Source organism: Phacochoerus africanus, chromosome 6 (assembly GCF_016906955.1).
Source record: "Phacochoerus africanus isolate WHEZ1 chromosome 6, ROS_Pafr_v1, whole genome shotgun sequence".
Lineage (NCBI taxonomy): Eukaryota > Metazoa > Chordata > Mammalia > Artiodactyla > Suidae > Phacochoerus > Phacochoerus africanus.
In genome coordinates this window covers 90,156,978-90,174,016 of record NC_062549.1, presented here as the reverse complement: position 1 = coordinate 90,174,016, position 17,039 = coordinate 90,156,978, and the positions used below count along the sequence as shown (strand labels likewise).

The following is a 17,039-nucleotide window of genomic DNA, read 5'->3' as shown; positions in this document are numbered from 1 at the left end:
TCTTATTTTATTTTATTTTCGTTATTTTCTTTTATGGCAAAATTGCCTTACTGCCAATTAGTTGGCAGTGAAACTTCTTGTGATGAAATTGCTTGAGGCAAAAGAAAGAAAAGAAAGAGAAAAAAGAACAAAAATCCCCAAAAAGATAAGAAAAGAGAAAAAGAGCTCTAATTCATGTCTTATACAATTTTTTTAAAAAACCCACTCAAAATGGACCATGACATAAAGGTAAAACCTAAAATTATAAAACAACTAGAAGAATACATGAGAGAAAATATTTGTCAAATGTTTGTAATTTTGTGGTAGATGAAGGTTTTTTTAGACCCACCATCAAAATCATAATCCATACAAGAATAAATAGACAAATTAGGCCTCACAAAAATTAAGTACATCTGCTTTTCAAAAGATGCTGTTAGGAGAATGAAAAGAAAAGCCACAAATTGGGAGAAAATTTTTGCAAATTTTATAACTGATAGAGGACTAACATCCAGAATATACAGAGAGCTTTCAAAACTCAATAATAAGAAAACAAACAGTCCAATAAACAAATGGACAAAGGTTTAAGCAGACATTTCACCAAAGAAGATATAAATTGGACAACTAGGCAAATGAAAAGATGCTCAATATCATTAATCATTCAGGAAATCAAATTAAAACTGCAATGAGATGACTTTACACATTCTTTAAGATGGCTAAGATTAAAAAGACTCACTGTGATGGTTAATTTCATGTTATTTTAAGTTATTTTATCAACTTGACTGGGCCACAGGATGCACAGATATTTGGTTGCACATCATTTCTGTGTATTGTGAGGATGTTTCCAGAAGAGATTAGCACTTGAATTGGTAGGCTAGGGAGTTCCCATTGTGGCACTGCAGAAACAAATCCAACTAGTACCCATGAATATGTGGGTTTGATCTCTAGCCTTGCTCAGTGGGTTGGTGATCTGGCATCGCTGTGAGCTGTGGTATAGTTCGCAGACATGGCTCAGACCCCATGTTGCTGTGGCTGTGGACAGCTACAGCTCCAATTCGACCCCTAGCCTGGGAACTTCCATATGCCATGATTGCAGCCCTAAAAAGCAAAATAGTAGTAGTAGTAGTAGTAATAATAATAATAATAATAAAATGAATTGGTAGGCTGAGTAAAGGAGATTGCTCTCCCCAGTGTGGGTGGGTATCACCCAATCTGTTGAGGGCCTAAATGGAACAAAAAGGCAGAGGCAGGGTGGATCTCTCAGCAGAGACTGCTTGAGCTGAGACTGGTCTGCCCCTGGAGTAGGATTTACACCATCAGTGTTCTGGGTTCTTAGGCCTTTAGACTCGGACTGGAATTTACATCAGCAACTTTCCTGGTTCTCCAGCTTGCAGACAACAGACTGTGGGACTTTTCAGTTTCCATACTCATGTGAGTCAATTTCCTATAAATCTAAATCTAAACCTCATTCTAGTTATATAGATATGTATCCATTGATTCCCTTTCTCTGGAGAATCTTGACGAATACACTCACCGTAACAAATGTTGGCAAGGATATGGAGGAATGAGAACTTTTATACACAGCTGGTGTGTGTGGATGTAAAATGATGGCTATAAATTGAGTGCTCGTGTCCCCTAAAATTCATATGTTGAAACTTAACCCCCAGTGTGATGCTATTAGAGGGTGGAAGCTATAGAAAGTGATTTGAGGAGTTCCCTTGGTGGCGCTGTGGTTAAGAAATCTGACGAGGAACCACGAGGTTGCAGGTTTGATCCCTGGCCTTGCCCAGTGGGTTAAGGATCCGGCATTGCTGTGAGCTGTGGTGTAGGTCGCAGACGTGGCTCGGATCCCATGTTGCTGTGGCCCTGGCGTAGGCCGGTGGCTACAGCTCCAATTCGACCCCTAGCCTGGGAACCTCCATATGCCTAGGGAGCAGTCCTAGAAAAGACAAAAAGACAAAAATAAATAAATAAATAAATAAATAAATAAAAAATGATTTGATTCTGAGGCTAGAGCCCTCATGAAAGGGATTAGTGCCCTTATAAAAGAGGTCAGAGAGGTCTTCCTCCACCTCTCTTTTATGTGAGAACATGGCAAAAAGACAGCCATTTATGACACAGTAATCTTGCCCTCACCAGACACCGAATCTGTTGGCTCCTTGATCTTGGACTTCCCAGCTTCCAAAACTGTGAGATATAAATTTCTATTGCTTATAAGTGACTTTGTTTATGGTATTTTGTTATAACAGCCTGAATAGACTTAAGACAATGGTAAAATGAAGAGAACAGTGACAAGTTCTTAAAAAGTTACACTACATCTACCATAAAACTCAGCTATTTCACTTCTAGGTATTTACTAAAGAAAATGAAAATATATGTCTGTACAAAGACTTGTACATGAATGTTCATTACAATTTTATCTGTAATAGCCAAAAACTGGAAACAACCCAAATGTCTATCAATAGGTGAATGAATAAACAACTTGTTTATAGTCGGAATAGAATACTACTCAGCAGTAAAAAGAAATCAACCATTTGTACAAATGAAATATGACAACATAGATGAATCTTAGCATAATTATGCCAAGTGAAGGAAGTCAGATACAAAATATTCTGTAAGTTTCAGTTATAAAATTTTTTAGAAAATGCAAACCTTTTTATTCTCCTCCACGCAAAACTCTGCCTCTGCATTTCTATTTGGCATCTGTGGATAGAGGCCAAGTTTCAGCAACAAGAGCAGGGCTTTTTTTTTTTTTTTTCTCTAGGGCCGCTTCTCTTGGCATATGGAGGTTCCCAGGCTAGGAGTCGAATCAGAGCTGTAGCCACCAGCCTACGCCAGAGCCACAGCAACGCGGGATCCGAGCTGCGTCTGCGACCTACACCACAGCTCACGGTAACGTCAGATCCTTAGCCCACTGAGCAAGGCCAAGGATCGAACCCACAGCATCATGGTTCCTAGTCGGATTTGTTAACCACTGCGCCACCACGGGAACTCCAATGCAAACTTATCTATAGGGATAGAAAGCAGATCAGTGGACCTGCTTGTGGGGATGGGTATAGGACAGGTGAGTGGGATCACAAAGGGCACAAAAAATCTTTTGGCAGTGATAGATCGGTTCATTATCCTGAGCGTAGTGATTGGTTCATGATGTATACATGTGATAAAACATATATTCACATATTTAAGCAAAGAAGTTTTGGAGTCTCCTACAAACTGTTCCCTTGAGTATAGAGTCATTTGAGTATCTGAAACTCAATTCAGATTATTTTTAATTTTTGGTTTAAGTGTGCAGGGTTTTGTTTGTTTGTTTGTTTGCTTTTCAGGGCCATACCTGTGGCATATGGAAGTTCTCAGAAGTTCTCAGGCTAGGGATCGAATCCGAGTGGCAGTTGCCAGTCTACACCACAGCCACAACCACGCAGGATCTGACCTGTGTCGGCAACCTACACCTCATGGCATTTGCGCCAGATCCTTAACCCAGTGGGTGAGACCAGGGGTCTAACCTGAATCCTCATGGATATTGTCAGGTTTGTTACCACCAAGCCGCAATGGGAACTCCTAAATATACAGATTTGACTGAATATCCCCACGTGTCATGCTCTGAATATTGCTGTTAGATTTTCTAAGTGATTGGTTTCACCTCTCCTTGGGAAAAGGTAAATATTGCATCATTTAATTCCAAGTCCTCGAACTTAAATTGTCAAGACAGTGGGTGTCACCAAACCTCCAGCATAATTCCTAAATTTCATTTTCGGTGTGAGCTTTGGACAATAAACACATTGCAGTGTGTGCTTTGAATGAGAAAATGCATAATGATAAAATGTATATGCAATCTACTTAAAATATAGTGATTGTAAAACTTTAGGCACCTTATAACATAGCATTTACATTCATAAATCCAAAATTTCTTGAAATATGATTATAACTTGTCTGGAAGATGCTTATGTTTCTTTTCATTCCAATTAACTTGTCCAGTTAACATTCTAATGATGGTGTCTCTTGTCTCACTCACTGCAGTGTTTTCTTCTAATTTCTATCTGGTGGTACTACCTAGCAATATACCCACAAACTGGTTCACCACAAATCAGTTTTTCTACTGCCAAGTTCTCTCTTCCACCAATAAGTGATAATGCCTTAACAGACTGGGTTAAATCTTGAAACTAGTCTGTTCTATTATTGATACACATAACATTTTAAGAAACATACAAATCTATAGTCTTCTATCACTAATAAGAATTAATTAGTGTTGATAATTAATTAGTGTTGATAAAGCTACCTCCCAGCAAGATGAAATGTTAGCATTTATTTCTCTCAATCTCTTCATTTTGTGAAATAAACTAGAGTTTTATTTCGTTATTACTTAAAAAAATAGTTTCCTGTTTAAGACTCCTCTCCTAGCAATACGTATATAAACAATTTTATTGTCAACAGTTATTGATATTTACTATTATTGTTTTCTTTGTTCATCAGTATGTCTTGAGTTCCATAATTTCATCCCCTTTTTGGAAATCATTAATCTATTTTTAAATTGAAATATAGGTGATTTAAAACACCACACTAGGAGTTCCTGTCGGGGCTCACAGTAAGGAACCCAACTATTATCCATGAGGATGTGGATTCCATCCTGGCCCTGCTCAGTGGGTTAAGGATCTGGTGTTTCCATGAGCTGTAGTGTAGGTCACAGATGCGGCTTGGATCTGGTGTTGCTATGGCTGTGGTGTAAGCTGGCAGCTGCAGCTCTGATTCAACCCCTAACTCACACACACACACACACACACACACACACACACACACACACACGCACACACGCACACACACACACCCTTCATAGTAGTTTCAGGTGTAGACACAGTGATTCAATGTTTTTATGGATTACACTCTTTATTTATTTATTTTTTGGTCTTTTTAGGGCCACACCCATGGCACATGGATATTCTCAGTCTAGGGGTCGAACTGGAGCTGTAGCCACCGGCCTATGCCAGAGCCACAGCAACACAGGATCCGAGACGCGTCTGAAACCTACACCATAGCTCACAGCAATGCCAGATCCTTAACCCATTGACTGAGGCCAGGGATCAAACCTGCATCCTCATGGATCCCAGTCAGGTTTTGTTACCGCTGAGCCATGACAGGAACTCCTAGATTATACTCCTTTTAAAGTCACCTAAAATAATGGTTATATATCCTTGTGCTATACAATATATCCCTGTAGTCTGTCCACATTTGTACCTCTCAATCCCCTACTAGCATCCCACCACTTCCCACTTCCCTCTTCCCTGTGGTATCCACCAGTCTGTTCTCTATGCTTGTGAGTGTGTTTCTGTTTTGCTATATTCATTCATTCATTTTAATTTTTAGATTCTACATACAAATGATAACATTCAATATTTCTCTTTCTCTAGCTTATTTTACTAGCATAATACCCTCCAGGGTCACCCATCTTGTTGTATTAGCAAATTTTCATTCTTTTTTACAACTGAGTAGTAATCCATTGTATATATGTACCACATCCTCTTTATTCATTCTTCTGTTGATGGACACTTAGATTACTTCTCTATCTTGGCTATTGTAAATAGTTCTATTATGAACTTTGAAGTCAATGTTCATAATAGAACTATTTACAATAAGGAACTTTTCAAATTAGTGTCTTTGTTTTCTTTGGATATATACCCAGGAGTGAAATCCCTGGGTAATATGGTAGTTCTGTTTTTAATTTTTTTTGTGTGTGTGTCTTTTTGCCATTTCTTGGGCCGCTCCCTTGGCATATGGAGGTTCCCTGGCTAGGAGTCGAATTGGAGCTGTAGCTGCCAGCCTACGCCAGAGCCACAGCAACACGGGATCCAAGCCGCATCTGCGACCTACACCACAGCTCACGGCAACGCCGGATAGCTAACCCACTGAGCAAGGGCAGGGATCGAACCCTCAACCTCATGGTTCCTAGTCGGATTCGTTAGCCGCTGCGCCATGACGGGAACTCCTGTTTTTAATTTTTTGAGGAAGCTCCATACTGTTTTCCATAGTGGCTACACTGATTTATTGTCCCACCAGCAGTATACTAACATTCCCTTTCCTTCACATCCTTATCAGCATTAGTAATTTGTAGATTTTTTTGAATGACAGCCATTCTGACAGGGGTGAAGTGCTATCTCATTGTGGTTTCATTTGCATTTCTCAGATAATCAGTGACATGAGCATTTTTTTATATGCCTGTTGGCTATCTGTATATCTTCTTTGGAAAAATGTCTCTTCATGTTTTCTGCCATTTTAAAAATCAGATCTGTTTATTATTTAACCTATTTTTCATTTTCTTTTTTTAAAAATTAAAAATTTAAAAAAAATTTTTATTTCCCCAGTACAATTTTTTTCCTGCTGCATAGCATGGGGACCCAGTTACACATACATGTAAACATTCTATTTTCCTATTTTTTAATTTGAATCTATCTTTGTTATTTTAATCTGTTTTTAAAAGTGTTTGCCCTTGAGTAAATTTTAAAAAGTGTACTCAAGAAGTATATATTTTGTGTCCATAAATATTTATGGATGTCTTCATTTGCTCTCCTGTGTGAATAACTTAGCTGGCTATGGGCTCAGTTTTTGTTTGTTTGTTTGTTTTGTTTTGTTTTGTTTTGTTTTGTTTTTAAGCATTTAGAGTTGTGTACAAGAAAAGTGTGCTATTTTTATTCTTATTCTTTAATTTCTCTGTCTGGAAATATTTAGGATTTTGTCTTTATTTTTGAATTTCTAGATTTTATCAGGAGGTGTCCAGGTGTGTTTTATTTATATAGTCCTGTCCAGCATCTGGTTGTATTTTCAATCTGATGTTTCAGCAAAAGGAAATTTTCTTCTGTTTCCTTGATTATTACTTCTTTTCTGTTCTCTCTACTTTTTATTCCTGAAATTCCTATTAAAATACCTGAAGCTATCCTCCACCTGGATGAATTAATATCTCTTTGTCTTTTTGTTATACTCTGAAAGAATTCCTTATAGACATCTTATGGAATGTCTTCCAAACAGGGCTTTCAGCCATGTCCATACTCTTCAGGTTTTTGCTTGAATTTTAAACTTTGGTAATATGCTTTAATATCCAAGAGTCTTTTATTAGCCTTCAGTAGCTCAGTTGTAAAATAAGGACAAGCCATGATAGTACTTTAAGTTTGTTTTGAGAATTCAATGAGAATGCTGTGAACACGTAACAAAGTACTTGGCACATTTTAAGCTTTCAATGAATGTTAGTTCTTAATATTGTCATCATGAAGAAATGAACAATAAATAGCATATCATTTGAACAACATTAGTTATCAGGAAACTGTCCACCAGAGAGCAACTGATAGTAAAATATCTGGCACTGATAACAGTAAAAAAAAAAATAAGACATATTTATCATTTACTGAGTGCTGAGTGTTTTTCTGGGACTATGTCAAACACCTCTATATGAGAAATCGTTGAAGGAACTGGGGTTGACTAGCCTGGAAAAGAGAAAATATGGTGAGGGGGATGAAGTTAAGGCAGCAAGTGAAAGAGTGTAGTAACCATGGCCAGATATTTGGAACACTGTTTTTTGGATGATGGTGCCAAGGCATCTTCATAAGGCAAGACTAGTCACCAAGGATCTTGTTCTAGGACCGTTGACTTCAGTTCAACATGAGAATTCTCCTCTTAGCAAGTATAATTACCCTGCAACAGACAGAAGCATTTGAGCCAAGACTGGATCAAGCTGTGGTAAGCAGATGTTATTGTGGAAATGTGTCATTTTGTAATTGAATCTTGAATGTCTCCAAGAAAAATTTTTAAAATTCTGTGTTTCATTCTTATGAAATCCTCCCAGCTATCTAGTATTTGGGGCCATGAACCCAGAGGTTGTTTATCTAATAGATATTGTTTTTCTGACTGGCTTAAAAACATATCAACAGCTTGTGGGTAACCTAACAGGATAAATATCAGTGGAGGGGAGTGATAAATTCTGCAGCAATTTTGATATTCTCAGCATGCAAGCTGAAACTGGAGAAATAATAACTTTTTATATAAAGATATGGAAATGTACATTGGGGTAATGAAATGCAAAATGCTTGTGTTTAACAGCTAGTCAGAGAGAGCCTGAAAAGCTAAAGCTTACTAGCACTATCTCCGGTTATTTGGAGAAAAAAAACGTAAGGAGAGCAGTAAGTCCCCCTCTACCCAAATGCTCAGAGTCCATTATTAGCATCTAATCCATATCTTCAGTGCATAGGGAGAGGTTTAATTTTTAAATAAAACTCATTTTTTCTTCTCTCTTCTCTTATTCTTTATCTCCTCTATTTTTTTCAAAAAATATTTCAAGAGGGAGTTCCCATTGTAGCTCAATGGTAATGAGACTGATTAGTATCCATGAGCATGCAGGTTTGATCTCTGGCCTTGGTCAGTGAGTTAAGAATCTGGCATTACTGTGAGCTGTGGTGTAGGTTGCAGATGCAGCTCAGGTCCCACACTGCTGTCCCTGTGGCAAGGGTCAGCAGCTGCAGCTCCAATTTGACTCCTAGCTGGGGAACTTCCATATGCCACAGGTGTGGCCCTAGAAATAAAAAAAAATATTTTAAGAGAAGGTAAGAGGATTAGCTTAAAACAATAAAACCAATGTTATTTACAGGGAGAACTCCAGTGAGCTGCCTAGCAAAGTGAGGGACTAAGGGAGAAGCTGCTGATGTTGTTAGCTACACAGAATGGTCCTGAGAGCTTCCTGGTAACAGGAAGGGCTGTGGTAGTTGCTTCCACCCCCCTGCTCCAAGAACAGACCCATAAACCATGAACCACTGCCACGTCCCTCATGGACCCCATCCTTAGCAACCACCTGGCTCCAGGAGAGGTAGTGTGATACTGCTGTTCCCATCATGTACTGAGTACATGTGAGCCTCCATCACTCCCAAGAACTCTAGGACTTGGCATCAGCTGCTGCATCTACACACCTGCTATCAAGGGGACCACGAACATAGACAGTTAGACAATATGGAATGACAAAGAAATAGCTTTCAGACAAAGGACAAGATAAAAACACACAAAAACAACTAAAAGAAGAAGAGATAGGGAATCTATCTGAAAATGTATTCAGGGTGATGATAGTAAAGATAATGCAATATATTGGAAAAAGAATGGAGTTACATATAAAGAAGTTATAAGAAATATTTAACAAAAAGAAGATTTAAAGAACAAGCAAACTAAGAGGAATAGCATGATATCTGAAATGACAAATATGCTAGAATGAATCAGTAACAAGATAAAAGAGGCAGAAGAACAAGTAAGTGAGGTGGAAGACAAAGTGTTGGAAATCACTGCCACAGAAAATAATAAAGAAAAAAAGAATGAAAAGAATTGAAGAGCACCTAAGAGACCTCTGGAACAACATTAAAATTACCAACTTTCACATCATAGGGGTCCAAGAAAGGCAAAGAGAGAGATAGAGAAAGTGCCAGAGAAAATATTTGAAGACATTATAGCTGAAAATTGTCCTAATATGGGAAAAGAAACACTGACTCATGTTGAGGAAGCATAGAGAATCTCATATAGGATAAACCCAAGGAGAAACACAGTGAGATTCATACTAATCAAACTGACAAAAATTAAATAAAAATAAAAATATTAAAAGCCAAAAGAGGAGTTCCCATCATGGCTCAGTGGTTAACGAATCCAACTGGGAACCATGAGGTTGCAGGTTCAATCCCTGGCCTCACTCAGTGGGTTAAGGATCCAGCGTTGCCATGAGCTGTGGTGTAGGTTGCAGATGTGGCTTGGATTCCCCCATTGCTGTGGCTCTGGTGTAGGCTGGTGGCTACAGCTCCAATTCAACCCCTAGCCTGGGAACCTCCATATGCCATGGGTGTGGCCCTAGAAAAGACAAAAAAAAAAAGCCAGAAGAGAAAAGCAACAAATAATATACAATGGGACCCCCATAAGGATAATATCTGATTCTTCAGCAAAAACCCTACAAGCTAGAAGGAGTGGCAAGATATATTTAAGGTGATGAAGGGGAGTAACTTAGAACCAGGAATATTCTAGTCAGCAAAGCTCTCATTCAGGTACAATGGAGAAATCAGAATCTTTGCAAATAAGCAAAAGCTAAAAGAACTCAGTACCACCAAACCACCTTTACAACAAATGCTGAAGCACCAAAGACAGTCATCAAATCATAAAAGAAGAGAACAAAAAAGGGAAGAAAAAAGTCCAACATCAACAAATCCAAAACAATTAAGAAAATGACAATAAGTACACATATATCAATAATTACTTGGAGTATACATGGATGAAATGCTCCAACCAAAACACATAGACTGGCTGGGTGGATATGAAAATAAGACCCATATATATATGCTGTTTACAAGATCCCTACTTCAGATCGAGGGACACATACAGACTGAAGATGCGGGGATGGAAGAAGATATTCAATGCAAATGGAAATCAAAAGAAAGTTGGAATAGCAGTACTCATATCAGACAAAGTGGACTTTAAAATAAAGATTGGCTTACTCTATTCATGAACTAAATATTGAGCTTAGTTTAGGTTGGAGGAGGGAGGGACATTTGTTTGGTTCAGGAGTACATAGGAGAGTGGGGAGCTAGACTGACATCTTCTAAAAGGAGAGTGAAATACTTCATGGTCCTGCCAAGATTTTGAAGAAGTGTGGGTTGGAGTTTGAAGAGCAAGATCTACTACTGTCTTTCATATCTGAGGTGATAGATACCTGACAGTCCCTTGAGAAAAGACCCATGAGAACCACAGCAAAGAACAGGGTAAAGCAGAAATAGATTAAATCTTGTTAAAATTGAAACCCAGCCCAACCAAGCTAATTCTAGGATTTTACTGAGGTGATCAGCCTCTTACCCTATTTGTCTAACAGAAGAAAAGGGAACCCTTTCTGATGAAAGATACCATAATTTAAAGCTTCTTTATTTCTTTTACTTATAATTTATAGTATTACATTTAAAAAATGCCAGGCAGACAAAAAGATGATTGATAATCAAGATAGAAAATAGACATTAGAAGCAGATCTATAGATACAGATTAAAGATTTTGAAACAACTGTTATTAATATTCTGAAGAAAATAGAGGAAAGGATTTCACAGTAGATGAAAAGATAATTTCATTTCTCATTTCTTGCTTTCTCATTCAGAGAACCTGAATCTATGAAAAAATGAATTGGACATACTAAACCTATTAGATGATGATACAGAAGAATATATTTATAACCTTAAGAGTGAGGAAACTTTTTAAACCAAGGCATAAAAAATATAAGTAATAGAGTGAAAAATTTATGACTACATCAAATTAAGTTTTATATTTAGTGAAATATACAATCAATACACAGTATTAAAAGGAGGTGTATGTAACCAACTAAAACCTAATGTCCCAAATACATAGGAAAACCCTGCATATTATCCAGAATAGAATAGAATATCTAGTGGGAAAATTAGTCAATAATATGCATAGGCAATTCATAAAAATGGAAAGTAGAACAGCAAACAAGCATATGGAGGGTTGCAGTATCCCTCATTAAGTGTGAGAGAAGTGAAAATTAAAACTACTACATCACATACTTGATTGAAAAAAACTTAGATGATATCAAGTGCTATTGAAGAAGGGGGAAAGGAGGAACTCTAGTGTACTGTCAGTGGGAGTATAAGTTTTGCAGAATAATTGAATACATCTAGAGAGTTGAGTATTTGCATAATTTATTACCCAGGAATTCTACCCCAGGTACTGCCCAGAGAATTATTTACATGGGTGGCAAAAGAGATATAAAATGACAAATATAAGGTTGTTCATCATAGTATTGTTTGGAAAAACTCAATGTTTATCAATAAGGAAATGGGTAGATGAAATGTAGCATGTCTGTAGGATATAATAGTATACAATATTCAAAAAAACTAAGCTAAAGCTACATGTTTCAACTTGGAAATGTCCAAAAATCACAATATTGAGCAACAAAACCAAAACGAAACTGAAAACAGAAAGAAATGTCTACATATGTAACTTCAAAACAGTTCTAGAGATCCATATATACTTGTAAACACGCACTTAAATAATGAACACATTTGACAGATTCTATCCAGGGACAGGGAGGTGGGAAGCAGAAAGAGAACAGGGATGGGGTATGAAGGGGAAAATACAATATTAAAATGAGATAAAAGAGGCCTAGTACATGGACCAGTGATGATTATATACAATTAAATGAGGAATATGCAAATTGTATTCATCCATTTCTGTGGACCTGAGTCCAATTAAAAACCAAAATAGCTGCAGAAGATACTGGAAGATAACAGTTTCACTCTTGTCTGCATTGGTATACTTTACATCTAAAGCAGAGTTCAATCTTGAGCAGCACATTTTAAGAAGCATGGACAAACCCATCTATGTCTAGAGGAGAGCAGTCAGGACAGTGGGAGGGGCATGTAAGGGGCAGGTGTCATGCAATAGATAATTGAAAAAAGGAGACTTAGACACCATAGACTATTAGGAGTAGGAGATTTTAATTTCCATTGTTACTTAAAACTTTTAAACTAATTATTTAAACAAACTTAATCCCCTCTCTCCCGAAGTCTGAGTTTTGTGCACCTCTGTGTGCTTGCTGAACAACCCTCACCCTCTCTGTCATTCTGGTTTCCCAGCCACTGCCCCAGTGTAATTGTTAACTGCATCGCCTTTTACTTTCAGGTTGTCCCAGTAGATCATGTGGTTTTCTACCTATCATAGTATTTTAATTGCCTTGTTCTTTGTATCTCCTCCTGGGTGACAACCTCTAACACTTAGTAGGAACTTATTAACAATTTGTCGAATGAGTGAAGCATTGAGTAGAATTAAGAGTCTTCTGTGAAATCAACGTATTGTAGTTAACTTTGATTAGAGTCTGCTATCAACCCACATTGGCCCTCCTTATCTCTAAGGGGAAGGGTCAGTTTTCCCTCCAGCCTGTAAGTGCTGTGAACTGATGAGAATACAGCCACAGTTTCAGCAAGTCTGGGACAGAGTCCACATCCTTTCAGTGCAAGCGAAGTTGTTGGGGATGCTGGGGTGCAGGTAGGGGAAATATATTGCTACACCTCCCTCTAGTGGCTGTTGTGGGGAACACTTCACAAAATCCTTTCAGATTATAATTATTAGCCTCTAAGTTGGTGGTTCTAGAGATCTTCATCCAGAGTTCATTTGTGTTTGAGGTAGGTTTTGGGCATCAGTATTTCTTTAAAAGGTACCCAGGGAGCTCTAATATTTAGATAACCTTGGCAAAATTGGCAGATGTGGGCCATGCTTAAGTGACTAGGTGGCCACTTTCCAAATACGGTTTTTTTCCTCATTAAACTTTTTTAAATGGGTCTCAAAATTCTGTGACAGACTCTTTTTTTGGGAGGGGGCCCACATCTGCGTCATATGGAGGTTCCTAGGCTAGGGGTTGAATCAGAGCTACAGCTGCTGGCCTACGCCACAGCCACTGCAATGCCAGATCTGAGCTGTGTCTGTGACCTACACCACAGCTCAGGGCATCCCCGGATCCTTAACCCACTGAAAGAGGCCAGGGATCGAACCCAAAACATCATGGTTCCTAGTTGGATTCATTTCCCCTGCGCTATGACAGAAACTCCTCTGTGACAGATTTTTGGTTAAGTTGTTTCCATTAAAAAGTACTGATTTTAAAAACTAAAAACTGCCACACACAAAAAAATGGTCCACAAAATCTTCTGAAGTTTTTACAATGCATTGTTATCATTAGCCAGTCTTTTACTATTAAACTTTTTTTTTGTCTTTTTGTTGTTGTTGTTGTTGTTGCTATTTCTTGGGCCGCTCCCGCGGCATATGGAGGTTCCCAGGCTAGGGGTTGAATCGGAGCTGTAGCCACCGGCCTACGCCAGAGCCACAGCAACGCTGGATCTGGATCCGAGCCGCGTCTGCAACCTACACCACAGCTCACAGCAACGCTGGATCGTTAACCCACTGAGCAAGGGCAGGGACCGAACCTGCAACCTCATGGTTCCTAGTCGCATTCGTTAACCACTGCGCCACGACGGGAACTCCTTACTATTAAACTTAAATGGCCAATTGAGACAAATATTTCTGAGACATTTCTTCTACCACTAATTAAGCCTGGGGTGGCAGATATTGGCGATAACATTCATTTAGCCTTCTGAGCTTTCTGAGCAGACTTGTTGTCCTTGCCAGCTCCAGCTGCCTTCTTGTCCACTGCTTTGATGACACCTACAGCAACTGTCTGTCTCATGTCACAAACAGCAAAACCGCCCAGAGGAGGATAGTCAGAGAAGCTCTCAACATACATAAGCTTGTCAAGAACCATATCAATGATGGCAACATCACCAGATTTCAAAACTCAGGGGCATCTCCTGGCTTTTTCCCAGAATGACGATTGATCTCCTTCAGTTCAGCAAACTTGCAGGCAGTGTGAGCTGTGTGGCAATCCAGCACAGGTGCATATCCAGCACTGATTTGGTCAGGATGGTTCAAGATAATCACTTATAAAGACAGCTGTTTCCATTAGGTCATTTTTGCTGTCACCAGCCACATTGCCACAAGGAACATCTTTGACAGACAAGTTCTTGCCATCGAAGCCCATGTTGTCCCCAAGAAAGTCTTGACTCAAAGCTTCATGGAGCAGTTCAACAAACTTTATTTCAGTTGTGACATTGACTGGAGCAAAGGTGACCACCATGTCAGGTTTGGGAACACCAGTCTCCACTCAACCCAAAAGGACAGTACAAATATCACCAATTTTGTAGACATCCTGGAGGGATAGATGCAAGGGCTTGTCAATTGGCCGAATTGGTGGCAGGATGCAATTCAGAGCTTCAAGCAGCGTGGTTCCACTGGCTTTGTCATCTTTACAGGTGACTTTCCATCCCTTGAACAAGGCACGTTAGCACTTGGCTCCAGCATGTTGTCACCATTCTAGCCAGAAATGGGCACAAATACTACTGTATTAGGTTACAGCCAATTTTCTTAATGTAGGTGCTGACTTCCTTAACAATCTCCTCGTACCTCTTCTGGCTGTAGGGTGGCTCAGTGGAATCCATTTTGTTAACACCAGCAATGAGTTGTTTCACACCCAGGGTGTAGGCCAGAAGAGCATGCTCACAGATCTGCCTGTTCTTGGAAATACTGGCTTTGAATTCACCAACACCAGCAGCAACAATCAGGACAGCACAGTCAGCCTGGGAAGTGCCTGTAATCATGTCTTTAATAAAGTCTCTGTGTCCTAGAGCATCGACGATGGTCACGTAGAACTTGCTGTTCTTGAATTTCCACAGAGAGACGTTAAAGGTAATACCACACTCGTGTTCAGCCTTCAGTTTGTCCAAGACCCAGGCGTACTTGAAGGAGCCCTTCCCCTCGAGGATTCCCCTTGGCAGGCTGTTTTTCGAATGGTTCTTTGGTCGATCCCACAGCATCTGTAGATCAGATGACCGGTAGTGGTAGACTCGCCTGAATCGGTGTGTCCAGTGATGATAGTGTTGGTGTGAAGCTTCTCCTTTCCCATTTTTGCTTAGGTTTTAGCGATGGTTTTCATGACACCTATGTCCTATAGGCACACCCATTGCAAAAAAAAAAAAAAAAAAAAAAAGGCAAAAAGCCAAAATACGATTTTTGATAGGTCTACTTCTGGTACACAGATGTATAGCTAGTCTCTGGAAAAATCACTGAAGGGCCCATATGTTTATCAGTGGTCCTTAATCAGTGGAAAGATTTTGCCCAGCAAGGAATATCTGGCAATGTCAAGAAGGATTCTTGATTGTCATGACCAGGGATATGGGATGTGCTACTGGCATCTAGTGGGCATAATCTGGAGATGCTCCTAAACATTATGAATGCCCTCCGGTCAAACAGTTATCTGGACCAAAATGTCAACAGTGCCGCAGCTGAGAAACCCAGTCTAGATTTTCTGCACAAGAGAAATTGGGAGAAATTCAGGGAAGGCAATTACTCTAGCAGTGATGAAAATTATACAATCCTTTAAAAACAGTTATCTTCTCCATGTGGAGCATGGCACCTGACTTGGGTGAAAAGGGCACAGAGCTTGCCCGACCCCTAGGAAAAGAACAACCTGGCAGCTCATCTAAAATCAAATCAGCCACCATCTGTGCTTCACAACCACAGCTCTAGCGGTCAAGTAGTATATAAAGGCAAGTGTCTTCCCATAGTGCTATGTTATAAACCCTCCAACTGACACAAAGGCAAAAGCGAAATTTCCTGGATGAGATGTCTGTATTTTTCTTCATTTCCAGGTAGACACAAACTCTTGAGTAAGAGAAGTAACTTACTGTAATCAGTGGTTTCTCAATCAGCATGTGGACTCTACCAATCACATCCTACTTGTGTGACAAGAGGTTCAAGGCCACACCCAGCCTGTATTTTGGAACCCAGTCCCTTAAAACTGAGAATGGGTCAGTTCCTCCTGAATTCTCCAGAATTCAGATATATGTAGTCAAAAGAAAACATTAAAGACGACACATGGGGAAATCAGACTCTGAAGTATCAGTTTTATTTTTTAAGCCTGAGGAAAAAGAAAGTTCCAGCTCACTCACAGTGCCTTAAGGGAAAAGTGGAGAGTGATTAGAGAATAATCTGGGGTTCTCTGCTGTCCCCCTGAACCCAGGGCCTCGCGAGGCAGGGCATACATCAGATGTCATTTGAAGGATGATTCAAGGGGCTCCAAGACACAGCCATGCTCTCAGTCAAGTCTGGAGCCTTGGTCAGGGAATTTTGAGTAGATAGCCTATTCTTTCCCCCTTTGTTTGTGCGCTTGCATCAAGTAGAATTCAGCCACTGGAAAAACCCAATTGTTGGGAACTGAGCTGCTAAAACAATCTGAGTTACAGTAAAGGACTGATTGCTCATAACCCCAGGGTTTACAAATCCTGGTTAGTAGCTCCTTGGTTTTTGAGTGTAGATGGCTAACGAGCCTTAAGAGAATACAAGAGTGATGCAGCGGATATTGTGTGTGTGTGTGTGTGTGTGTGTGTGTGTGTGTGTGTGTGTGTGTGTGTCTGCACCCGCACGTTCCTGCCCAGTATTGAATCCCACTAGTGGTGTTTGGG

At 39.5% G+C, this 17,039-nt stretch overlaps 1 pseudogene; it reads right to left on the bottom strand.

Moving 5' to 3' along the window:
• Positions 1-14,104: 14,104 nt before the first annotated feature.
• LOC125128840 (elongation factor 1-alpha 1-like) lies at positions 14,105-15,481 on the bottom strand (annotated as a pseudogene).
• Positions 15,482-17,039: the final 1,558 nt, after the last annotated feature.